The 27216-nt window shown below is 44.9% G+C and overlaps 1 protein-coding gene across 5 annotated transcripts in view; it reads right to left on the reverse strand.

The window, feature by feature from the left end:
- Positions 1–12948, reverse strand: part of LOC115080772 (extracellular calcium-sensing receptor-like) — a 168152-nt gene extending 155204 nt beyond the window's left edge. For 4 of the 5 annotated variants that reach the window (XM_029585176.1, XM_029585177.1, XM_029585171.1 and 1 more), the window contains exons 1-2: positions 12462–12948; positions 9257–9301 (exon numbers count right to left, since the gene is read on the reverse strand). The gene's annotated coding sequence lies outside the window, so the exon portion shown is untranslated. The remainder of the gene's footprint in view (positions 1–9256; positions 9302–12461) is intronic. The other variant, XM_029585172.1, reaches the window with a different exon arrangement.
- Positions 12949–27216: the final 14268 nt, after the last annotated feature.

The following is a 27216-nucleotide window of genomic DNA, read 5'->3' on the forward strand; positions in this document are numbered from 1 at the left end:
AGAACTATTTTACAATCTCTAATTTTTACTGGCACCGACTATTGTAACTCCCTCATGCTGGGCCTACCCAAATCAATGATTAGATCCCTACAGATCCTTCAAAACGCTGCTGCAAGAATATTAACTGGTTGTAAAAAAACAGATCATATTACTCCTATTTTAAAAGAACTACACTGGTTACCAGATGACAAACGCATTCAATATAAGGTCCTATGCATTTTGCACAAAGCAATATATGGCAACCAGGTTGAATGGCTTAATGCTGCAGTTCGGCTCCACATACCACAATGCAATCTTATATCCACAAATAAAGGATTACTATAGAAAAGTGTTAAATAAAATAAATAAAAATTCCCTCTCTAACATCAGCACGTCTTATTACAGTTCGTGAAAGAGCAATCTCCCTAGCAGGTCCAAGATTGTGGAATACTCTTCCAATGAATATCAGGCTGCAAAGCGATTTAAAAATATTCAGAAAACAGCTGAAAACTTGGCTTTTCGAGCAAGCATACAAGGTTGGCAACAGCTAAATTATGCATACATTGCACAATTTTAATTGCGATCACCAGGTATTATTTTTTTCTCTTTAAAATTATTTTATGAGTTATTTATTAAACAATTACTATTTTTTACCCTAGGATCTTAAAGGCTGGCACTTTTTAGTTTTTTAGCCAAGATAAACTTGTTTAATTTATTCACTTATTGATGTCATTGTTAATTATTATTAATTGATTTTTAGATTTCTTTTATTATTTTACAGACTGTTATTCTTATTGTGTCTATTTGTAAACCGTTGTGATGGCTCGTTCCAAATGACGGTAAAAAAATAGCTTGTAAATAAATAAAGATGGACTGTCTGAAATGACGGTCTTGTTGGCCATCCTTGTCCAGGCAATAATGCGAGGTGAAAATGTGGCGGGAATTCCAGGACGCTGCTCTGCAAATTTCATGAATAGGAACTGCATGCAAGTGAGCCACCGAGACAGACATGGCCCAGACAGAGTGAACTTTTACGTGGCCATCAAGTTGCAACCCCGCCTGTGCGTAGCAGAAAACGATGCAATCCGCTAGCCAGTGGGATAGAGTTTGCTTGGAGACATTGACTCCTAATTGGTTTCTGTCGAAGGAGATGAAAAGCTGAGTGGAGGTACGGTGGGGTGCTGTCCATTCCAAGTAAAAGGGAAGCGCAATCCAATGTGTGCAGGGGGCATGCTCACCTTGGTGAGTATGATCCCTCAGGAAAAAAAGGCAACACTATGGACTGGTTGAGATAGAACTCTGAAACCACTTTGGGAAGGAACTTTGGGTGTGTCCGTAGGACCACCTTGCCATGACAAAACTTTGTATACGGCGGGTATGACACCAGAGCTTGCAGTTCACCTATCCTGCGAGTTGATGTAACTACAAAGGAAAATTAGTTTCTTACCTGATAATTTTCGTTCCTGTAGTACCAAGGATCAGTCCAGGACACCTGGGTTGTGACTCCGCACCAGTAGATGGAGACAGATTAAAACTTGTGGGCCAGTCACAGCCCCTCAGTCATACGTAATGTCAAAGTAGAAAAATCCAAAAGCCAACATAGCTAACCATAGAAACTTACTAAGTAAAATAACTCCAACACCCCTACAGGAAAACAGACTCTCCAACCGGGAGAGCGAACAAAAGAAGGGGTCAGCGTATTAAAAAACAACAATGAGCGGACTCTCCATTACTATAGCGCCACACTGCGGGCGGGATCCTGGACTGATCCTTGGTACTACAGGAACGAAAATTATCAGGTAAGAAACTAATTTTCCTTTCCCTGTACGTACCAGGATCAGTCCAGGACACCTGGGATGTACCAGAGCTAAGTTATCGAGGGTGGGAAGCAGAGAGTCCCGCTCGGAGTACCCTCTCTCCAAATCCCCCAGCATCAGTAGCTTGAACATCCAATCGGTAATGTTTAATGAAGGTATGCAACGATTTCCAGGTAGCCGCCCTGCAAATCTCTTGAGGCGAAACCTGAGAAGATTCCGCCCAGGACGCCGCATGAGATCTTGTCGAATGAGCTCGAAGACCCACTGGCGGTGTTTTACCGTGCAGAATGTACGCGGAACCAATGGCGTCCTTGAGCCAACGGGCGATCGTTGTGCGGGACGCCGCAGAACCTTTCTTCGGACCCGACGTCAACACAAACAGATGATCTGTTAAACGAAAAGAATTTGTGACCTCTAGATAGCGAAGAAGAGACCTTCGCACATCTAGTTTTCTCAAATCCCTCAACTTCGGGTTGGAAGAATCACCAACCGCGAAAACGGGAAGTTCAATCGATTGATTCAAATGAAAAGCCGATACGACCTTAGGCAAGAAAGAGGGAACGGTCCGCAAGGAAACCCCTGAATCGGAAAAGCGCAAAAAGGGCTCTCTGCAGGATAGAGCTTGCAACTCAGAAATCCGGCGAGCCGAAGCAATGGCTACCAGGAATACAGTCTTTAACGTGAGATCTTTGATCGTAGAATGCTTCAGAGGCTCAAAAGGAGCTGAGCATAAGGACGAGAGCACCCAGTTGAGGTTCCAAGAAGGACAAGGGAGCCGCAAAGGAGGACGGAGGTGTTTCGCCCCCCGAAGAAAACGGGAGATATCCGGGTGGAGAGCCAGGGAGACTCCCCGAATCTTACCACGCAAACAACCAAGCGCCGCGACTTGGACCCGTAGGGAACTGCACGCTAAGCCTTTGGCCAGCCCAGCCTGGAGAAAAGCCAAAATATCGGGAATAGCAGCGGAAGTGGGACTAAGACCCCGCTCCACGCACCACTCCTCAAAGACTACCCAGACTCGAACATAAGCCAGAGACGTGGATTGTTTTCTGGATCTCAGCAACGTAGCAACTACCGCGTCCGAGTAACCTTTTTGCTTCAACCGATACCTCTCAAAAGCCATGCCGCGAGACAGTAGTGATCCGCATCCTCCAAACAGACGGGACCCTGACGAAGGAGCCCCGGAAACCCCTGTAGACGAAGGGGTGCCGCCACCGACAACTGGACCAGGTCCGCAAACCACGGACGGCGCGGCCACTCCGGCGCCACCATGATCACGTTGGACGGGTGCAATTCTATGCGCCGCAGTATCTTGCCGATCATGGGCCATGGTGGGAACACATACAGTAGCACCTCCGCCGGCCAGGGAAGTGCTAACGCGTCGACCCCTTCTGCTCCTCTTTCTCGGCGTCGACTGAAAAATCTCGGAGCCTTTGCGTTGTTCCACGTGGCCATGAGATCCATGTGGGGCGTTCCCCAAGTCCTGCAAATGAGAAGAAACGCTTCTTCCGTTAGCTCCCACTCTCCGGGATCCAGGTGGTGTCGGCTGAGGAAGTCCGCCTGGACATTGTCGGCTCCTGCTATGTGAGACGCAGCGAGATCGCTGAGATGCCACTCTGCCCAGGCCATCAAGGAACATGCTTCCTCCGCTACTTGAGGACTTTTCGTCCCTCCCTGGCGATTGATGTAAGCCACGGTGGTCGCGTTGTCCGACAATACTCGGATTGCCTTTCCTCGTACAAGGGGTAGAAAAGCTTGCAATGCCAGACGGACCGCCCTGAACTCTAGGCGGTTGATAGACCACCGGGTCTGATCTTCTGACCATAGACCCTGAACCGATTTCTCTTGGCAAACTGCACCCCAACCGGAAAGACTGGCATCCGTGGTCACCACTGTCCAGTTGGGAAGAAGAAGAGATACTCCACAGGAGAGATGTTTGGAATCCAGCCACCAGCCCAGGCTGGAGCGCACCTGATTCTCGAGAGGCAGTGGAAGATAATATTCCTCTGAGATTGGTTTCCAGCGGGACAACAATGAAGACTGCAGTGGCCGCAGGTGAGCGAACGCCCAAGGGACTAACGCCAGCGTTGAGGCCATAGATCCGAGAACTGTCAGGTAATCGCAGACTCGCGGACGGTGTTGAGACAAAAGTCGTCGTACCTGAGACTGTAGTTTGCATATCCGATCCTGAGAGAGAATCACTCTGCCCCGTTTTGTGTCGAAAACGGCTCCAAGGTACTCCAAGGACTGAGTGGGTTCCAGATGACTCTTGTTGTAGTTGACCACCCAGCCGAGGGACTGCAAGAATTGTAGCACCCTGGATACCGCTTGCCGACACAGGCTCTCTGACTTCGCCCGAATCAGCCAGTCGTCGAGGTAAGGGTGAACCAGTAGGCCTTCCCGACGTAAGTGCGCCGCCACTACCACCATCACTTTCGTGAATGTCCGAGGCGCTGTCGCCAGGCCAAACGGAAGAGCCCGGAACTGGAAGTGTCTGCCCAGAATGCAAAACCGCAGAAACCGCTGGAAGGCTGGCTGGATGCCCACATGAAGGTATGCTTCTGTGAGATCTAGTGACGCAAGGAATTCGCCTGGCCGCACTGACGCGATCACCGAACGAATGGTTTCCATCTTGAAGTGAGGGACCCGAAGACATCTGTTGACTCCTTTCAGATCCAGTATGGGTCGGAAAGTGCCGTCCTTCTTGGGAACTATGAAGTAAATGGAGTACCGGCCCTTGCCGTACTGATCGGCCGGAACTGGAGAGATGGCCCCCAAGCTTTCTAGTCTTCGGATGGTGTCTAGCACTGCCGCCTTCTTCTTGGGATCCTTGCAAGGCGAGACCAGGAACTTGTCCGCTGGGATGCGAGCAAAATCTAACTCGTAACCGTGTCTTATCACGTCGAGGACCCACTGATCCGACGTCATGCTGGCCCATACCTCGAGAAATAAGGATAGACGCGCCCCCACGTTTGGGACAGCGTGCTGAGGGCGCGACGAGGAATGGGCCGGCCGAACTTCATTGCGAAGGTTTGGAACCCGTACCCGACGGGGCTTCTCCTTGCCTGCCAAAGCGTTTGCCCCGAAAGGAGTGCTGCCAGTGAGTGTTTCGAGAAGAGGCCGGCCTGTACGAAGGTCCGGTGGATCTTTGCGGCCTGGACTTCCGGGGACCCCGGAAACGGGCTCTGCCAGAAAACGAAGAGCGCGACCGGGTCCTATCCTCTGGCAGCCTAAACGCTCGGTTCTCACCCAGGGAAACCATCAAGTCATCTAATTCCTTACCAAACAGCAATTTCCCTTTGAAGGGCAATGCCCCGAGGTGAGCCTTGGACAAACCATCCGCCGCCCAGTTGCGCAGCCAAAGGAGGCGGCGTGCCGACACCGCTGCCACCATGGATCTAGCTGAAGTGCGTAGAAGATCATGGAGCGCATCGGCCCCATATGCGATAGCTGCTTCCAACCTATCTGCTTGGGAAGCCTCCTCCGGAGAGAGATCTGCATTCGCCTGCAGTACCTGGGCCCAGCGCAGACTAGCTCGCATAGCGAAGTTCGTGCAAATGGCAGCTCGAACTCCCAAGGCGGAAACCTCAAAAATCTTTTTGAGCTGTACCTCCAACTTTCGGTCTTGAATATCCCGGAGGGCCGTCGCTCCCGTGACAGGGATGGTAGACCTCTTCGTGACAGCGGACACCGCCGAATCCACTTTTGGAAGTCGGAGGAGCTCCAGCGCCTCCTCCGGTAAAGGATAGAGTTTATCCATGGCCTTGCTGACTTTCAAACCTAACTCCGGAGTATCCCATTCCTTGAAAAGGATATCCGTGGACGAGAAATGAAAAGGGAAGGCAACCGCCGGTCCTGTGAGGCCGAGAAGAACAGGATCCATATTCGCCTCCTGGCGGACCACCACCGGAGGAGCTTCAATTCCCAATTCATGGAGAATGGCCGGAAAAATTAAAAATAAACAAATAGCGCAATTCGGCGACCTCCCCCCTGCCAATGACGCCCCCCCACCGACAAAAACGGAGCGGCGACGCCAGGTAACAGAGAGCCGCAAAAACAAAAGTAAAAACTTTTTTTTTTTTTTTTTACAAACAAAAAACGCTGTCCCTGGTACTGAAAAGCCCTTATTCCTGCAGGGGTGAGTGAACCAGGCTCCCTGGTGTCACCCCTGACGCTGCCACTAGCTCAGCCGGGTCCTCAACCCTGGCAGCGGCCTCAACCGGGGGAGGGTAGTCCCCTCAGGACCTCTCAACTCCCCTGGGAGGCAGGGCACCCGAGACTAAGGGATTAAAAGAAAAAAACCCCAATTTGGTATATAAACAGCTATGCCTAACAAAAAAGCCTAGCCCAAAAAATTCAAACCTGACTAACACCAACACCAGAATCAGGTCAGGCAGGGCTGTGACTGGACCTGCACCATCTACTGGAGACAGAGTAAGACTGAGGGGCTGTGACTGGCACAGGGGCTTATATATGGCTCCGCCCACAAGTTTTAATCTGTCTCCATCTACTGGTGCGGAGTCACAACCCAGGTGTCCTGGACTGATCCTGGTACGTACAGGGAACCAAGATTACCTTCCAGGAGAGGTACATTAGGTTATACGAGCACAACGGTTCAAATTGAGGTTTCATGAGTTGCAAGCGGACTGTGTTGAGATCCCAGGAAACCGTTGGTGGGGGCCCAAGTAGGGGGCTTTAGTTGTAGTAAGCCCCTCATGAATCTGCCCACTAGTGGATGGGAAGAAATTGCAGAACCATCCGAATCCCGATGGTAAGCTCCTATGGCACTGAGGTAAACCATCACCGACGTGGTCTGCAGACCGGACTCAGAGAGCGATAACAAATAGTCTAGTAGTGCTGAAGAGCAGCAAGAGAAGGGGTCTAGGCCGCGAGCCTCACACCAGGAAGAGAACCACTTCCACTTTATATTATAGGATACAAGATACCTCCTGCGAAAGGCAGAGGGCCTCTATCATGATCCAGTCAACATCCAGGCCGTGAGGGCAAAGGCCCACAAGTTGGGGTGATGGAGCCTGCCCTGGTCCTGAATGATGAGGTCCAGAACCATCCCCAATCATATTGACGGGCGCAAAGCCATGTCCCGAAATGTCTGGAACCAGATGGGTCCAGCAGGAAGCAATCAGAATCATGGAGCCCTGATCCTGCTGCAACTTCTGGAGTGCCCTGCTTATGAGCAGAAGGGGCAGATAAGTGTACAGCAGCCCCTTGCCCAAGTTGATCAAGAAGGTGTCCACTATCGAACCCCTGCCCTGCCTACCGAGGGAGCAGAATGGGTGCACTTTCCTGTTCTCCACAGAGGGAAACAGATCTATGCCTGGGGTCCCCCAGCAGCGGAAGGTGCTGTTTGCCACCTTCTGACTAAGGGGCCATTTGTGGGGCCGGAACATCCAACTCAAGGCATCGGCCAGAATATTGTCAACACCTGGAAGGTACACCACCCAGAGAGTGATACCATTCTCGATGCCCACGACCAAACCTGGACTGCCTCCTGGCAGAGGGAATGACCCTGTCCCTCCCTGTTTGTTCAGGTACCACATGGCCACCTGATTGTTGGTATGAAACAGAATAACATTGTTCACGAGGTCACGGAAAACCTGCAGCGCATAGCGGATTGCTTGTAGCTCCAAGAGATTGATCTGGAGCTGTGACTCCTGAACTGATCAGAGGTCTTGGGTACGATGGCCCAGCACATGCGCTCCCCAACCCACCTGAGAAGCATTGGTGGTGAGCATAGCCTGAGGCTGAGCACTCCAAAAAGGACAACCCTGATCCAGGTTCGGGGGGATTGTCCACCACAGCAGGGATTTCAGTAGATGGTCATGACCAGGATGCGAACACACAAATCCTGCAATGCCTGATACCACTGAGAGCGGAGTGTCCACTGTGCCCATCGCATGTGTAGCCAAGCAAACGGGGTGATATGTACTATCGCCGCCATGTGGCCCAGCAGCTGGAGGAATTGATGAGGGGAGATATGTGGGAAGTCAGAGACGTGGTGGGCAAGAGCAGCTAAGGTCTCTACCCTGTCCCGAGGCAGGAAAGCCCTCATCTGTTCAAAAAACTACTCAAAACATGGCTCTTCAAGCAAGCATACAAGGAAGGAATAGGTTAACCAATGACTAATACTTACCTACATCCCTACTCCTCCTCTTGCCCTAAATACCACTTTTCCCCTCCCTCTTCCTTAATCTCCCCTTCCAGACCCAACCTCTCTTCTTCCCCTCAGCTCATCCCCCTACCCAATACCTATCCAATCAACTCACTTCCTAATCATCTTAATCTTCATATCACTTAATAATGTATCTCTAACCCACTATCTGTACTGCCCCCAAGAGTTTTTTACTAACTCTTGTTTATATCTGATATATTTATAAATATGTTAAAATATGTCTATGTTTCTAACAGTTCTGACATACTTAGATCTTTAACAAGTGTATGTTTATATTCTTTATAACTTTAACTCTGTTAAAGCTGTTCATCTGAATTCAATGTATAACGTTGTTGTGAATGTAAACCGGAGTGAAGGCCCCCGTCAATACTTCGGTATATAAAAACGTATTAAATAAATAAATAAATAAATAAATAAATAAATAAAATCTGTATAGTGTCCAGGCGTGCCCCAATGAAGTCCAGCTACCTGGATGGCTGGAGATGGGATTAGGGATAGTTGATCATGAACTCCCCACCTTAGAAGATGTGCCCTGATAACTGGTGAAAACCCAAGGTGCAGATGCAAAGCCAAAATGGAGTACAAAAAAGATTAGATGCCACAGTCTTTTTCAAAAACTTTATTGATGTGGAGATGTCTCTAAAATATCACAGCCTGACTCTAGCTGAGTTTCGCTGTTATCTGAAAGGCTGCCTCAGGGGCTACAAGTGAATCATACAAAACAATAAATAACCAATAAATAAGTAAATGTAAAACTCATAAATAATAAATTACAAATAAATAAAACAATTAAATCCATTTCTTATTAAAAATAATGAACGGTTTTCTTAAATCATACTTAAGAATCCATATTGTAATGGTGATATTGAAAAAAATATATATTTGTGTACGGAATATCTAAAAATAATTGAATCTTTGCAGTTACCATTTGCCCATATTGAAAAACTATTGTAACTGGATTAACTAAAATTAATTGAGTTTGTGCATTTACAATTAACCCAAATAGGATCATAGTTAGAAACTCTATCCCAATTAGAAAATGGATAGAAATCTTTCACTCTTATATTGATCTGTATACTGATCTACACATTTTTACCTTCGATACGTTTGTACTCAGGTTGGCTGAAACTGTAAGCTTGTATGATAATTCTTTCTTTGGAAGTGCAATCTATTCTGATATCAATTCTAAAAAATGTATGTAAAATAAATATGAATCGTATATGAAATATTGCTTAGATAAAAGTATATCTAATCTCGTAACTGTACTGACCTTTTTGTTTCAATTGCAGTTCTTAACCTTGTTAATGTGTTTCATCTGTTGGTACACCAATCAGACAGCGCATTAAAATATGCAAAGCGGCCAAAACAGCTACTCCATTAGTATAAAAATAAAATCAGAATGATGTAAGCGGTAAAATAGGCTCATATTTTGCTTAATTCATAACTCATATCAAAGCTTGTATAATGTATATGTGTAAAAAAAACTTGTGTGCCAATGTTATATATGATGTTGCTGTGGAACTTATCCTATCCCATATTCTAAACTATTTTATTAACAATCAGCCCAATGGTGGATATTTAATTCAAATTGTAAGCATGATTATAAAGTGATGATATTGCCCTTTATTGAGCACAAATTTAATCACTTATAGTAATCAAAAACAAAATACTTCCTCAAGAATACGGTGAGAGGCAAGGGCGGGCAATATCTAACTACTAAGTAAATGTGAGTCTCTGGATCAAAACATTGTATATGAAAACTGAAACTTACCCTAAGAAAGAAAGAAAGTGATTGGCGTAAAACCCCCTCCACGAGCACCCATGGCGCCTATAAACAGGCCCTCCACCAGTACAAATCCGCCACTTCTAAGTCCAAAAAGGACTACTACGCAAACAAGATCCATGATCTAGTCTTTGACGCCAAAGCACTTTTCTCCTTTGTCTCAAACCTCACAAAACCCACCACTCCAACCATTCCTCTCACTCAAGCACAATCAAAAGCCGAGGAACTGGCCCAGTACTTCCAGGACAAAATCAGCAAGCTCGTATCGCAGCTACCCATCACTACCTCGCCTTATTCGACCCCCGCACCAAGCAATACCAATGCAGCCTCGCAGATGGACCAATTCGAACCCACATCAGCCAAAGAGGTCCAATCTATCCTGAACAAAATGAGACCGTCCTCTCACCCTGCTGACCACATTCCCTCCAAATCCCTCCTGTCCATCCCAGAAATCATATCACAAAAACTAGCAGACATCATCAATTGCTCCTTATCACAAGGCCTCTTCCCAGATGACCTCAAGATGGCAGCAATTAAACCGCTCCTAAAGAAGCCAAGCGCAGATCCCAAAGACCTGAACAGCTTCAGACCAATCGCCAATCTACCATTTATAGCCAAAATAATGGAAAAACTAGTGAACTCGCAAATTTCAGACTACCTCGAAGACAACAAACTCCTCTTCCCCTCACAATACGGATTTCGCAAAGCTGCCAGCACAGAATCCCTCTTGGTATCTCTAACGGACCACCTGATTCTGGGTCTTGACAAAGGTCATTCATTCCTTCTGATCCTGTTGGACCTTTCAGCTGCATTCGACACGGTCAACCACACCAGCCTCATAAAACAACTATCAGCCATTGGAATCTCAGGGTCCGCCCTAGCCTGGTTCAAAAGTTTCCTTAACAACAGAGGTTACAAAGTGAAAATACACAATAAGGAATCCACCCGTTTTCATGCCCCCATAGGAGTACCACAGGGATCCTCTTTATCACCTACCTTATTCAATATTTACTTACGCCCACTGTGCCTACTTCTAACGGATCTAAATCTCAAACACCTTATCTATGCAGACGATGTGCAGATAGTAATTCCCATTAAAGAATCACTAGTCAAAACACTGGAATACTGGAATACGTGCCAATCAAAAATCAATGATCTTCTCTCCAGCCTGAACCTCATACTAAACACCTCCAAAACAGAACTTATTCTCATTACTCCTGAAAACAACAATCAACATACCTTCACACCAAACATCCCCCTATCTTCTCAAGTCAGGGACCTAGGAGCCATTATTGACAACAATTTGAACCTAAAAGCTTATATAAACCGGACCACCAAGGACTGCTTCTATAAACTACAAGTATTAAAAAGAATTAAACATCTCTTCCACTTCCAAGATTTCAGAACCATACTTCAAGCAATAATCTTTGCTAAATTAGACTATTGCAACGCCATACTTCTGGGCCTTCCATCTTCATACACCAAACCGCTACAGATGGTTCAGAACACAGCGGCTAGAATCCTCACAAACTCCAAAAGAAGAGACCATATCTCACCCATCTTAAAAAATCTTCATTGGCTCCCCATCCAGGCCAGAATCCTCTACAAATCTATTACAATCATATACAAGTCAATCCACCACCTTTCATCCCTGGACCTTCAATACCCACTCAGCCTTCATACCTCTCAAAGACCAATCAGAGAAGCACACCGAGGATCCCTCCAGGTTCCGAACACAAAATCAACCCGTCACACAACGGCAAGAGACCGGGCACTCTCGACAGCTGGACCCGCACTTTGGAACTCAATTCCTACTAATCTCCGCCTAGAACCTTGCCTTCCAACCTTTCGCAAGAGACTAAAGACTTGGCTTTTTAAACAAGCCTTCCCGGACAGCTCATAACCCCCTCCAGTTCATATAACAATGTCTCTAGATAGTACTGTAAATAATTATTAAATTTATTTATATTCCCCTTACAGTTCCTGTTACACCCCACTCTCCCCCTTTCTGCTCATTCCATGTTATTTACCCCTGTTTTTTGTAACTGCTTCCCCCCTTGCACAAGTTTAGTTATACTGTTCATTGCACCCCTTGTTCTATGTGAACCGGCATGATGTGACTTGTTCATGAATGCCGGTATATAAAAAAGCTAAATAAATAAAATAAATAAAAATGTACTGTACAATCGCAGATGTGAAAAAATCAAAACTAAAAAACATTCTGTCCGATCTACTTTGAACATTTTGAATGTCTGCAAATCGTTCCACTCTGAATAAATACTACTTAACGTTTCCAATTCGGTTTCTTAAGAAAAAAAACTTATCGTAGGACACTAGCGCTGAACCATTTCTCAGACATTACTGTTTAATTATATATTAAAGCCAAACTTATGCATTGAGAAATATTGGAGGTGTAAAAAATAATCTCCAACAAAAGCATAATGTGTACGTCGGGGCATAAGTTATCCTTTTACTTAAAATGCTACAAAAAGCATCAGGCTCACTTAAGCGCTGGTCTACTAACCTATGATAAACATAAACCGCCACTAAAAAAATCGCTGAGTGCAGGATATAAACGCCAGACTGAATTTAAATGACTAAACGAAAGTCAAGGCGGTGTATTTAAATATATATACATTAAAGTAAAAACCAAAATCTAGATTAAGGCACTGTATGTAAAATCAAAGAGTACCTTACGCTTCACATCCAGAACATTGTCTCCACTTGAAATGACAAACATTACAACGCTACTGCTGAACCATTTTTAAACCCCACTTGTGGCGCCAAAAATAGGTTATCAAACTGCCGTATAAAAGCAAAAGGACTAAAACTAGTACAGAATGATTTTTTTTAAAATCTATTATTATAAAGCAGCTCTACTAAAGATATTAAAAGAAAAAGGGAGGCATTTCGAGGAGAGACCTCTCGTTGGAGAGGCGTTTCAGCCAGGACTGTGTTCGGGGCTCCTATTCCTTTGGGGCCAGAGTCGCTGCAGCGAAACGGACCTTCTTGCTAGTTCCGCCCCCCTGTGAGGTCATCAGCGGGGGACAGACTATTTTGCTTTAAATTCAAGCCTGCTACGGTGCTGTTTTGGAGGCGTTTCGGCCAGGACTGTGTTCGGGGCTCCTATTCCTTTGGGGCCAGATTCGCTGCAGTAAAACGGACCTTCTTGCTAGTTCCGCCCCTTGTGAGGTCATCATCAATATTTTAAAGAAATATTGGCCCATTGTACAGGCACTAGATAGCTTCAAAGATAGAGATCTGATGGTGGTCAACGAACATGACAAAACTTTGAAAGTTGTACTAGCTCCATCAGCCTTACCCAGTAATTCAGTCAAAGATATTAGACCACCTGGCCACCGCCCATGTGGAGAATGCTCTGTTTGTAAGGTAAATTTTAAAACAGATCAGCTAAATATACCTGGACAGCAGAGATGCTTCAAACTCAAACGTTTTACTAACTGCAAAAGTAAGGGGGTAATATATATGTGGCAATCTGTCCATGTGATAAGTTGTATGTAGGAAAAAACCATCAGAGAATTTAAGAAAAGGATAATTGAGCACAGAAGCAACATCAATCGCCATGTAACTTCCAAACCCCTGGTAGAACATTCCATAGAGCACAATCACAAATTTGATGATTACAAATTTTGTGCCATTCAGAAACCCGTATTGCATTGGAGAGGAGGAAATTTGGACCGTTTGCTATTACAATTAGAGCAAAAATTTATATTTGAATTTGACACTAAATGGATTGACTGCTGAGATTGATTTTATCTTTGCAGTCTCGGTTTGCCCATTTAATTTGTGCAACACATACGGCCGGATTTTAAAAGGGTTACGCGCATAAGGTATGCGCGTAACCCTTTTAAAACGCCCCTGCACGTGCCGAGCCTATTTTGCATAGGCTTCCGGCACATGCAAAGCCCCAGCCGGCGCGTCATCCGGGGGCGGCGCTGCGGATATGGTTTCGGCCCGGTGCATTCCGGGGGCATGGCCACGGCCTCCGGACTACCCCCAGACCGGAACATGGTGCACGGCAGCCGGCCCGGCGCGCGCAAAGTTACTCCTGCCTCGAGCAGGCGTAACTTTCGCAACAGAGGTAGGTGGGTTTAGATAGGAGAAGGGAGGGGAAGGTGGACAGAGGCAGAAGGAAAGTTCCTTTCGAGGCCACTCCGATTTCGGAGTGGCCTCGGAGGGAACGGGCAGCGTGCGCAGGGCTTGGCGCGCACAAGTTGCACAAATGTGCACCCCATTGCGCATGCCGACCCCGGATTTTATAAGATATGCGCGGCTACACACCTATCTTATAAAATCCAGCGTACTTTTGTTCGAGCCTGGTGCGCGAACAAAAGTAGGCGCGCGCGTTGATTTATAAAATCTACCCATAGAGAGGTTAGTTCTTAGTCATTTTAGCATATACGGCCGGATTTTAAAAGGGTTACGTACATAAGTTATGCATGTAACCCTTTTAAAAAATCCCTGCGCGCGCCGAGCCTATTTTGCATAGGCTTGGTGGCGCGCGCAAGCCCCGGGATGTGTGTAAGTCCCGGGGCTTCGCTAGGGGGGCGTGTTGGGGGCTAACGCGTCATTTGGGGTGCTCCGGGGGCCATGTCGGGGCGTGGTGCAGGTCCAGGGTCATTTCGTGGGCGTGGCTGAAGCCTCCAAAATGGGGCCCCGGGCTGGGAAAACGCGCACCAGCAGCCCGCTGGCGCGTGCGAGTTACGCCTGCTTCTAGCAGGCGTAACTTTTAAAACCAGGTAGGGGGAGGTTTAGATAGGGCCGGGGGGGTGGGTTAGGTAGGGGACGGGAGGGCAAGGTGCGGAGGGGGGGGGGGGGGGTGGAAGGAAAATTACCTCTGAGGCCGCTCGGAACAAAAGTACACGCGGAGGCATGGCACCAGCCCGGGGGCGTGGTCGAGGCCTCCGGACGAGCCCCCGGGTCGGGTGATGGCGCGCTTCCAGCCGGCGTAACTTTAGCAACAAAGGTAGGGGGAAGGTTTAGAAAGGGCCGGGGGGTGGGTTAGGAAGGGGAAGGGAGGGGAAGGTGCGGGGGGGGGGGGGGGGGTAGAAGGAAAGTTCCCTCCATGGCCTCGGAGGGAACGGGCAGCACGCACAGGGCTCGGCGCACGCAAGTTGCACAAATGTGCACCTCCTTGCGCGCGCCGACCCTGGATTTTATAAGATACGCGCGGCTACGCACGTATCTTATAAAATCTGGCGTACTTTTGTTTGCGCCTGGTGCGCGAACAAAAGTACGCGTGCGCGCATAGATTTATAAAATCTACCCCATAGGGTTTAATTATTTATTGTTTTTTCATACTGATTTTATGCTTTCTTATTGTTAATATCTTCAACTTTGGACCAGGTTTTGACCAGTTTTTGGCAATAGCAGCAACTTATCATTCACATTTTTTTGTAAAAATAGTGAAAAATGTTTTTTAAAAAATGTTTGTTTAAAGAATAGTTAGACTTATATATTTTTTAAAATAGAATGAGATATACAAGTTTCATGGATCACAATCAACACTTACACTGAGATTTTCCAGCCATAAACACACCTCCGGTGTGATTGACAGATGTGTGGACTGCCTCTTAGTTTTAAGTAACTTTTGATAAATCATTTAAATTGATATATTCTTTTAATATCTTCTTTAGTAGAGCTGCTTTATAATAATAGGTTTAAAAAAATCATTCTGTACTAGTTTTAGTCCTTTTGCTTTTATACGGCAGTTTGATAACCTATTTTTGGCGCCACAAGTGGGGTTTAAAAATGGTTCAGCAGTAGCGTTGTAATGTTTGTCATTTCAAGTGGAGACAATGTTCTGGATGTGAAGCGTAAGGTACTCTTTGATTTTACATACAGTGCCTTAATCTAGATTTTGGTTTTTACTTTAATGTATATATATTTAAATACACCGCCTTGACTTTCGTTTAGTCATTTAAATTCAGTCTGGCGTTTATATCCTGCACTCAGCGATTTTTTAGTGGTGGTTTATGTTTATCATAGGTTAATAGACCAGCGCTTAAGTGAGCCTGATGCTTTTTGTAGCATTTTAAGTAAAAGGATAACTTATGCCTCGACGTACACATTGGGGCGGATTTTCAGAGCCCTGCGCGCCGGGAAGCCTATTTTACATAGGCCTCCCGGCGCGCGCAGAGCCCCGGGACTCGCGTAAGTCCCGGGGTTCTCCGAGGGGGGCGTGTCGGGGGGCGGGCCCGGTCGTCGCGGCGTTTCGGGGGCGTGTCGGCAGCGTTTTGGGGGCGGGTCCGGGGGCGTGGCTACGGCCCGGGGCGGTCCGGGGGCGTGGCCGCGCCCTCCGTACCCGCCCCCAAGTCGCGGCCCGGCGCGCAGGAGGCCCGCTGTCGCGCGGGGATTTACGCCTCCCTCCGGGAGGCGTAAATCCCCCGACAAAGGTAAGGGGGGGGTTTAGACAGGGCCGGGCGGGTGGGTTAGGTAGGGGAAGGGAGGGGAAGGTGAGGGGAGGGCAAAGGAAAGTTCCCTCCGAGGCCGCTCCGATTTCGGAGCGGCCTTGGAGGGAACAGGGGTAGGCTGCGCGGCTCGGCGCGCGCCGGCTATACAAAATCCATAGCCTTGCGCGCGCCGATCCAGGTTTTTAGCAGATACGCGCGGAGCCGCGCGTATCTACTAAAATCCAGCGTACTTTTGTTTGCGCCTGGAGCGCAAACAAAAGTAGGCTATTCGCGCGCCTTTTAAAATCCGCCCCATTATGCTTTTGTTGGAGATTATTTTTTACACCTCCAATATTTCTCAATGCATAAGTTTGGCTTTAATATATAATTAAACAGCAATGTCTGAGAAATGGTTCAGCGCTAGTGTCCTACGATAAGTTTTTTTCTTAAGAAACCGAATTGGAAACGTTAAGTAGTATTTATTCAGAGTGGAACGATTTGCAGACATTCAAAATGTTCAAAGTAGATCGGACAGAATGGTTTTTTAGTTTTGATTTTTTCACATCCGCGATTGTACAGTACATTTTTCATATACAATGCTTTGATCCAAAGACTCACATTTACTTAGTAGTTAGATATTGCCCGCCCTTGCCTCTCACCGTATTCTTGAGGAAGTATTTTGTTTTTGATTACTATAAGTGATTAAATTTGTGCTCAGTAAAGGGCAATATCAAACCAAACCGTTGAGCTAGCAACTAAAGTATGAAATCTAGGAGTAATAATTGACCCTGAACTAAACATGAAACAACACATCTCCTTGAAAATAAAGGAAGGATATGCGAAACCAATGATCCTAAGACGACTTAAACCTCTACTAACACTAAACAATTTCCTCACAGTTTTGCAGGCAGTGATATTCGCAAGTACAGACTACTGCAACTCCCTACTTTTAGGACTACCGCAATCCACAGTTCGGCCACTACAAATATTACAAAATTCAGCTGCTAGAATTTTGACTGGCAAAAAAAAGAATGATCACATTACAGGAACGCTTGCTGATCTACACTGGCTCGCAATTGAACAAAGAATTTAATATAAGGCTTTATGCATAATACATAAACTAATCCACGATGAAAAAGCTGACTGGCTTAACACTACTCTGTGCGTACATGTCGCACAAAGAAACCTAAGATCTGCTAATAAGGCTCTACTAACTGTTCCCTCTGTCAAAACAGCACGCCTCACGCAAGTTAGGGAGAGAGTGCTATCACTGGCTGGCCCCGTGCTATGGAACACCATGCCACTCGAAATAAGGCTGCAGAGAAACTTCAAAATATTCAAATCCAATCTGAAAACCTGGCTATTTAAACAAGCTTTTTATAAAGATAAAGAGAAGGAAAAAAACAGTTGATTGATTAGGATGCACCAAACTAGAAATTGTTATTTGTAACCTACAAATGCACATTAAAGTTAAATTATTTCCGTCTAATATGCTCCCTACAGACAAACTTAATGTACACACATAGTTTATTGAAGTGAATTGTTACCGCAATATGATGGCACATGATTAATTGTAATCTATACCACTTACTTTATTCATTATCGTGCCTTGCTGTAAACCGTTGTGATGGTTATCTAACTTAACGACGGTATAGAAGAGCTTTTAAATAAATAAATAAATAAATATCGACACTTTATAATCCTGCTTACAATTTGAATTAAATATCCACCATTGGGCTGATTGATAATAAAATAGTTTAGAATATGGGATAGGATAAGTTCCATAGCAAAATCATATATAACATTGGCACAAAAAACATTTTTTACACATATACATTACGCAAGCTTTGACGAGAGAGGGAGCAATTTTAGATCTAATTCTCAGTGGAGCACAGGACTTGGTGAGAGAGGTAACGGTGGTGGGGCCGCTTGGCAATAGTGATCATAATATTTATTTATTTATTTATAATTTTTATATACCGATGTTCTTGTATGAAATACAAATCACTCCGGTTTACATAAAACAGTTAAATGCCCAAAAAAGGGTATGGGGCTTTACATAGAACAATAGAACAAAATACCAATTAAACATAGTAATAGTATAATATGGTATAAATACAAGAAACGTTTGAACTCAAAATCATAGTACAGTTAAAAAATCATAATAGTACAACTTAATGAGGTGTCTCATAATTTGGTTTATCATCGCGTCTAGGCAGCATTAAGTGTCTGAGAAGGCTTGGCGGAAAAGCCAGGTTTTTAGCTTTTTTTTTGAACTCCTGATGACTTGGTTCAAGTCTTAGATCTGGGGGGAGCGCGTTCCATTGGTGGGGACCTGCTGAAGATAGTGCTCGTTTGCTCAATGATGATTTTACTGGTGGGGCATGCAGTGTGTCTTTGTATGCGCTTCTAATTGGTCTGGAAGATGTATGAGGTTGAAGTTGTGTGCTTAACATGATAGGAGCAAGTTTGTGTGTTGCTTTGTGAACGATTGTGAGCACTTTATAGAGGATTCTGGGTTTAATAGGAAGCCAATGAAGGTTACGAAGGATTGGAGTGATATGTTCTCTTTTGTTAGAGTTTGTGAGGATTCTGGCGGTGGCATTCTGTACCATCTGTAAGGGTTTGATAGTATTTGTGGGGAAACAGAGCAGAAGGGAGTTGCAATAATCGAGCTTAGATAGTATGATGGATTGGAGTACTAGCCGGAAGTCAGTGAAGTAAAGGAGGGATTTTAGCTTTCTGAGGACTTGCAGTTTGTAAAAGCAGACCTTTGTGGTAGTGTTTCTAAACTTTTTTAGGTTTAGATTGTTGTCTAGCCAGGCTCCAAGATCCCTGACATCAGGTGAGAACATGCTATTTGAGTTTATTGATTGAGAGGAGCTTGATGAGATGGTGAGGGGGTCATGGGAGATAATGAGCATTTCAGTTTTATTGGCATTCAATACTAAGTTGAGGCTAGAGAGTAAGTCTTTAATTGGCTGAAGGCAGTCATTCCAGTAGGTGATAGTTTTTTGAAGGGATTCTGTAATCGGGAGAAGGATTTGTATGTCATCCGCATAGAGGTAATGGGTAAGCTTGAGGTTTGAGAGTAGGTGGCAGAGAGGGAGGAGGTAGATATTGAAGAGGGTGGGTGAAAGTGAAAATCCTTGAGGGACTCCTTGATCTGTAAGGACTGGATGAGATTCCTTGTTGTTTATCCTGATTTTATAGAATCTGTTGCTCAGGAAGGACTGAAACCAACTGAGAGCTGAGCCTTTGATGCCTATGTTGGCTAGTTGGTCTATAAGTATAGTGTGTTTTACCGTGTCAAAAGCTGCAGACAGATGTAGAAGAACAAGCAGGTAGGATTGTTTTTTCTCCAGGTTAACGAGGATGGTGTCCGTGAGTGATAGTAAGAGATATTCGGTGTTTAGGAATTTACAGAAGCCGTTCTGAGCCGGGGACAGAATGTTATGATCTTCCAGATATTCTGACAGTTGTTTGTTGACAATTTTCTCTATCAATTTGGCAATGAGAGGCAAGTTTGCGATTGGTCGAAAGTTAGCTGGGTCCGATGGAGAAACGTTTGGTTTTTTTAGCAGTGGTTTGAGGATTGCCAATTTTAACTGGTTAGGTACTAGGCCTTGAGAAAGAGATGTGTTAATAATTTCAGAAATTGGTTTTGAGATGGTGTTCGGGATGGCGATGAGCAGATTTGTTGGTAATGGGTCTGATGGGTGGGGGATGGTTTGAGTTTCTTGAGGGTATTTTCAATCTCCAGTGAAGAGGTGGGCTCAAATGACTCGAGACTAGCGTTTTGTTGAGGCAGGGTTATGAGATGGTGTACTGGGGGGAGGCGGTTGGTTGTGAGAGAATAGGTAAGGTTGGTGATTTTTGTCTTGAAATAATTGGCGAGTTCGTTGGTTTTGTTGAGTGCTTGGTGGTCTGGAATGGTGGGAGGAGATGGTTTGGTTAGTGAAGAGACGTAGGAGAAAAGTGCCTTTGAGTAAAAAATGAAGTTGTGGATTTTTTTGGCGTAGAAGTCTTTCTTTGTTCTAAGGATGGCGTTCCTGAATGTATTGAGAAGGGATTTGTAGATAGCATGTGACGAAGTGGTCGGGTTTTTTCTCCAGCTTTGTTCTTTATTTCTTAGTGTTTGCTTGAGGGATTTTGCATTGGTTTTCTGTTGTCCAATGCGGGTTGTATGGTTTTGGTTGAAGTTGGGCAGATTTGATCCGCAATTTTATTGTTGAGATTGATTCATGAGGTGGTTGCTGTGGTTGCGTCTGTGAGGTCTAGTTGATTTAGTGCTTCGGATATCTTTTCACTGAGTAGGTCTAGTGAACATGGTTTCCTGAAATGGATGGTGGATTTGGTAGAGACTTGAAGTGGTGGATTGTTGATCTTAAGGGTCGTATAGATGACCCTGTGGTCTGACCAGGGAACTGGAGAGCAGGTGGGATTAGAGTAGATGGTAAAGCTATCGTTAATGAAGATGAGGTCCAATGTATGGCCTGCCTTGTGGGTGGGGCTGTTGACAATTTGAGTAAAACCCAAGTGATTGAGTGAGGAGAGAACTGTTACGCAGTTGATGGATTGTGGAGAAGCGTCCACATGCAGGTTAAAGTCTCCAAGAATTATTGCGGGTTTGTCGGCGTTAATGTGTTTGGCTATAAGCTCAATCAAGGGAGAGGGGTCTGATTCTAAGGTTCCTGGTGGGGCGTAGATGAGGGCTAATTGGAGTTGTTCAGATTTAAAGAGGGAGAATTCTAGTTTGGTGGAGGTGTTAGTATGTTGTAAAGTTATGCCTAGTACTGTAGTCATTCAACTCTTCATTAGTTCCCTCTTAAGTTAATGAAACCTGTACTTAAGTTACTGGTACCTATTCTTAAAATTTAAGGACTCCTGTACATTTTTCTCATCTGTACATAGTTTTTCCCTCTATTCTTATTTAATTTGTTTTTTACTTCATCTTCCTTTCTGCCTTGTCCCCTTCCCCTCCTCATCCCCATATGGTTAATTGTTATTGTTATTTATTATTATTGTTATTAATATTTTTATTGTTATACAGTATTTTCCACCTGAGTTCATTGTAAACCGGCATGATGTGCTTCACGAATGTCGGTAAATAAAAGTTAATAAATAAATAAATAAATAAATAGTCCTTTTTTTTGCTGCCAGGAGGAGCCCTCCACCCCTTTTTTTGGGTCTGGGAACTGAGAAGAGGTCGTAAGATTGCGTGGGAAGCTGGTTTGTTAGGACAGTATCTGTATGTTTTAACCATGTTTCTGTGAGTGCACAGATGTCTGGGTTGACTTCTATAAGATAATCATTGAGGATGTGCGTTTTTTTTGGAGAGCAACTGAGCGTTGAATAGGGTTAGAGTAAACAGAGAGAGACCTAGGATTTGTGTAATTGGTGATATCATTATTGGGATTAGCCTTTGTTGTCGTGCAATGTGATGATATACAGGTTTTGTGTGCGTTCTGAGTTTGTTCCAGATTGTGGGTATGGTGCAAAGGTGCATCTTTGTGGCGCAGTTGATGGGAAATATGTTGCGAGGGAGTAGAGATACTGCTGTAAGTGCTGGAGTGGCTGGATGAATGCTGGATGCTGGAGTGGCTGGACGAATGTGGAGTGGCTGGATGAATGCTGGAGTAGCTGGATGGATGCTGGAGTGGCTGGATGAATGCTGGAGTGGCTGGATGCTGGAGTGGTTGGACGAATGCTGGATGCAGGAGTGGTTGGATGGATGCTGGAGTGGCTGGGCGAATGCTGGAGTGGCTGGACGAATGCTGGTCAAATTTGACAAATATGATCGAATTTGACGAATATGATCAAATTTGACGAATTTGATCAAATTTGATTTAATGACTGGAAGAGGAACAGTGTGCAAATCCAAGGCTCTTGTGCTAAACTTTCAAAAGGGAAACTTTGATAAAATGAGAAAAATTGTTAGAAAAAAACTGAAAGGAGCAGCTACAAAAGTAAAAAATGTCCAAGAGGCATGGTCATTGTTAAAAAATACCATTCTAGAAGCACGGTCCAGATGTATTCCACACATTAAGAAAGGTGGAAAGAAGGCAAAACTATTACCGGCATGGTTAAAAGGGGAGGTGAAAGAAGCTATTTTAGCCAAAAGATCTTCATTCAAAAATTGGAGGAAGGATCCAATAGAAGAAAATAGGATAAAGCATAAATGTTGGCAAGTTAAATGTAAGACATCGATAAGACAGGCTAAGAGAGAATTTGAAAAGAAGTTGGCTGTAGAGGCACAAACTCACAGTAAAAACTTTTTAAAATATATCCGCAGCAGAAAGCCTGTGAGGGAGTCAGTTGGACCGTTAGATGATCGAGGGGTTAAAGGGGCACTTAGAGAAGATAAGGCCATCGCGGAAAGATTAAATTATTTCTTTGCTTCGGTGTTTACCGAAGAGGATGTTAGGAAGGTACCCATAATGGAGAAGGTTTTCATGGGTAATGATTCAGATGGGCTGAATCAAATCATGGTGAACCTAGAAGATGTGGTAGGCCTGATTGACAAACTGAATAGTAGTAAATCACCCTGACCGGATGGTATACACCCCAGAGTTCTGAAGGAACTAAAAAATGAAATTTCAGATCTATTAGTAAACATTTGTAAATTATCATTAAAATCATCCATTGTACCTGAAGACTGGAGGATAGCAAATGTAACCCCAATATTTAAAAAAGGCTCCAGGGGCGATCCGGGAAACTACAGACCGGTTAGCCTGACTTCAGTGCCAGGAAAAATAGTGGAAAGTTTTCTAAACATCAAAATCACAGAACATATAGAAAGACATGGTTTAATGGAACAAAGTCAGCATGGCTTTACCCAGGGCAAGTCTTGCCTCACAAATCTGCTTCACTTTTTTGAAGGAGTTAATAAACATGTGGATAAAGGTGAACCGGTAGATATAGTATACTTGGATTTTCAGAAGGCGTTTGACAAAGTTCCTCATGAGAGGCTTCTAGGAAAAGTAAAAAAGTCATGGGATAGGTGGCGATGTCCTTTCGTGGACTGCAAACTGGCTAAAAGACAGGAAACAGAGAGTAGGATTAAATGGACAATTTTCTCAGTGGAAGGGAGAGGACAGTGGAGTGCCTCAGGGATCTGCATTGGGACCCTTACTTTTCAATATATTTATAAATGATCTGGAAAGAAATACGACGAGTGAGATAATCAAATTTGCAGATGACACAAAATTGTTCAGAGTAGTTAAATCACAAGCAGATTGTGATAAATTGCAGGAAGACCTTGTGAGACTGGAAAATTGGGCATCCAAATGGCAGATGAAATTTAATGTGGATAAGTGCAAGGTGATGCATATAGGAAAAAATAGCCCATGCTATAATTACACAATGTTGGGTTCCATATTAGGTGCTACAACCCAAGAAAGAGATCTAGGTGTCATAGTGGATAACACATTGAAATCGTCGGTTCAGTGTGCTGCGGCAGTCAAAAAAGCAAACAGAATGTTGGGAATTATTAGAAAGGGAATGGTGAATAAAACGGAAAATGTCATAATGCCTCTGTATCGCTCCATGGTGAGACCGCACCTTGAATACTGTGTACAATTCTGGTCGCTGCATCTCAAAAAAGATATAATTGTGATGGAGAAGGCACAGAGAAGGGCTACCAAAATGATAATGGGAATGGAACAACTCCCCTATGAGGAAAGACTAAAGAGGTTAGGACTTTTCAGCTTGGAGAAGAGACGACTGAGGGGGGATATGATAGAGATCTTTAAAATCATGAGAGGTCTAGAACGGGTAGATGTGAATTGGTTATGTACTCTTTCGGATAGTAGAAAGACTAGGGGGCACTCCATGAAGTTAGCATGGGAAACATTTAAAACTAATCGGAGAAAGATCTTTTTTACTCAACGCACAATTAAACTCTGGAATTTGTTGCCAGAGGATGTGGTTAGTGCAGTTTGTATAGCTGTGTTTAAAAAAGGATTGGATAAGTTCTTGGAGGAGAAGTCCATTACCTGCTATTAAGTTCACTTAGAGAATAGCCACTGCCATTAGCAATGGTAACATGGAATAGACTTAGTTTTTGGGTACTTGTCAGGTTCTTATGGCCTGGATTGGCCACTGTTGGAAACAGGATGCTGGGCTTGATGGACCCTTGGTCTGACCCAGTATGGCATTTTCTTATGTTCTTATGTTCTTAAGAGTTATGAATTAAGCAAAATATGAGCCTATTTTACCGCTTACATCTTTCTGATTTTATTTTTATACTAATGGCGTAGCTGTTTTGGCCGCAGTGCATATTTTAATGCGCTGTCTGATTGGTGTACCAATAGTTGAATCACATTAACAAGGTTAAGAACTGCAATTGAAACAAAAAGGTCAGTACAGTTACGAGATTAGATATACTTTTATCTAAGCAATATTTAATATATACGATTCATATTTATTTTACATACATTTTTTAGAATTGATATCAGAGCGGATTGCACTTACAAAGAAAGAATTATCATACAAGCTTACAGTTGTTTCAGCCAACCTGAGTCCAAACGTATCGAAGGTAAAAATGAGTAGATCAGTATACAGATCAATATAAGAGTGAAAGATTTCTATCCATTTTCTAATTGGAATAGGGATTCTAACTATGATCCTATTTGGGTTAATTGTAAATGCACAAACTCAATTAATTTTAGTTAATCAAGATACAATAGGTTTTCAATATGGGCAAATGGTAACTGCAAAGATTCTATTATTTTTAGATATTCCGTACACAAATATATATTTTTTTCAATATCACAATTACAATATGGATTCTTAAGTATGTTTTAAGGAAAACGTTCGTTATTTTTAATAAGAAATTGATTTAATTGTTTTATTTGTTTGTAATTTAATATTTATGAGTTTTACATTTACTTATTTATTGGTTATTTATTGTTTTGTATGATTCACTTGTAGCCCCTGAGGCAGCCATTCAGATAATGATGAAACTTGGCCAGAGTCGGGCTGTGATATTGTAGACGTCTCCACATCAATAAAGTTTTTGAAAAAGACCATGGCATCTAATCTTTTTTGTATTCCAAATGGATTTTTTAGATCGACTACCTTCGTGCTCTTTAAGCCGAAATGGAGGGCATGATACTGATAGTGCTATCCATTGACCATGAATCTTAGGTACTGCCGATTTGCCTGAAAAATGGGGATATGGCCATACGCATCTTTTAGATCGAGGGAGCAGAGCCAGTCTCCTGCTCGAAGAAGGGGAATTAGGGTACCCAGTGAGACCATTTTGAACTTCTCCTTTACCAAAGTATGGTTTAGAGCTCTCAGTTCCAAAATGGGCCTGAAGCCACCTGTCTTTTTATGGGTTATAAAGTACCTGGAATATAACCCTTTGCCCTATTGGCTGGACAGAATGGGATCGACTGCCTGAGCCAAAACATGGGTACAAATCCTCTTAACCTTTTTTAGGGCTGATTCTACCACCAATGTTTGGTGGGGGAGTTGATGGCGGTCGAACCCAGTGGACGGCTGGACTAGGTACACCTCATCTGTTTTTCTGTTGACCAGTGGCAGGGAGATGGGATGCTCCCATAGGCGGGTCACAAATTCCTTGAAAATGTCATGGACTGGCACAGCCACCACTTCCTTTGGGGCATCCATGAATTGCAGGATCTCAAGCATTTTGTGCCTTGAATCCTGTTCTGTTAACAATTGGAAAGGCACCACCTCAACCATGGCCTTGACAAATCCAGTGGCGAGAGCTCAGAAGACAAATCTTCTGATTCCTCGGGGGAGGATATGGAAGCCTCCCCCTCCCAGGGGTCATAGGGAGTTTCTCCCTCATTGAGACCCTCCAGGGATGCAGGGGGTCTAAAGCCCATCAGCATGTGTGACTTGGTCTTCGAGGGCACCAGCAGGGGAACCTGAGACTGCAAGGGTGACATGGTGTCCGATGGCGTCAGTGGGAATAGGGGCACTGAAGGAATTGGTGGAACCGACCCCGATAGCCCAGGAAGAGCTGGCAGGTGAGATGGCACCATGCATCTCCAAGCCATTCCTTGGAGGAGTTGCTCACTGGTATGGGGGCTGGTGGCAGTGGCAGTGGTGTGCCCATGGACCACGGAGGGGCTTGGTGGACCAGAGCCGGCTGTGTCGGTAAAATACCAATGAGCACATCGAGCCTCTCTAGCAAGGGCACAAGCACCGGTGGAGAAGGCTCTTGCAGCAGAGGCAGTACTTGGGAAACCAGAGGCTAAAGGCCCTGCAGGGCCTGGCTGACCACAAACTGCACGTGCCTCTCTAACTCCTCCTCCAAGGCCGTGGAGGAGCTGGCCTTGGAGGAGCTGGAAAAATTGGTACATACCCCTGTGTAAGGGGACTGAGCCATCCATCGGTGTGGTGGAGGCCGCTTGGAGGCATCGGTGGGGTCGGAGGGATTGGCCTCCTCCATCCTCAACCGCTTCGTGGGAGGACCTGAGGTTGATGCCTTCACATGGTCTGGTTTGTTGGAAGAAGAGGACCAATGCCAATGCTTCTTAGATCTTTCTCGATGAACACCACGGTCCTTTCCCAATACCAATGGCAACGTCAAGGAACCGAACTGGGAACGAGATGACAGGGACAACAGTTGGTTCCCCGTGCTTATCTCAGGACCAGGCACGATGGGGGGAGGAGAACCTGATGGAGTAGGAGCCTGGAGCTCCTTTCCAAGTGGAGTGGATTTTCCCGATGCTGAGGACAGCTCCGAATGCTTGGACCTGAAAAGTTTTCCCATTTTATTGAGGCAGGACCGACGACCCTTTGGGGTCATCTGGGCACAGAGATCACAGACACAGACATCGTGGGAAGCCCCCAGACAATGGACACAGACCTCGTGGGGGTCTGTGATGGACATGAATGGGAGCACTGGGGGCACCAGCAGAAGCCGGTCGATGCCATTTGAAAAAGAGTATGACGCATGGTTGATGGTCGGCGGGCACTGGGAGGGGACACTGTTGGCAATCGACCGCGATGACCTGTGAAACTTACCGATCGCAGGCCGAGGAGGCTGAGGGA

Source organism: Rhinatrema bivittatum, chromosome 19 (assembly GCF_901001135.1).
Source record: "Rhinatrema bivittatum chromosome 19, aRhiBiv1.1, whole genome shotgun sequence".
NCBI classification, from domain to species: Eukaryota; Metazoa; Chordata; class Amphibia; order Gymnophiona; family Rhinatrematidae; genus Rhinatrema; species Rhinatrema bivittatum.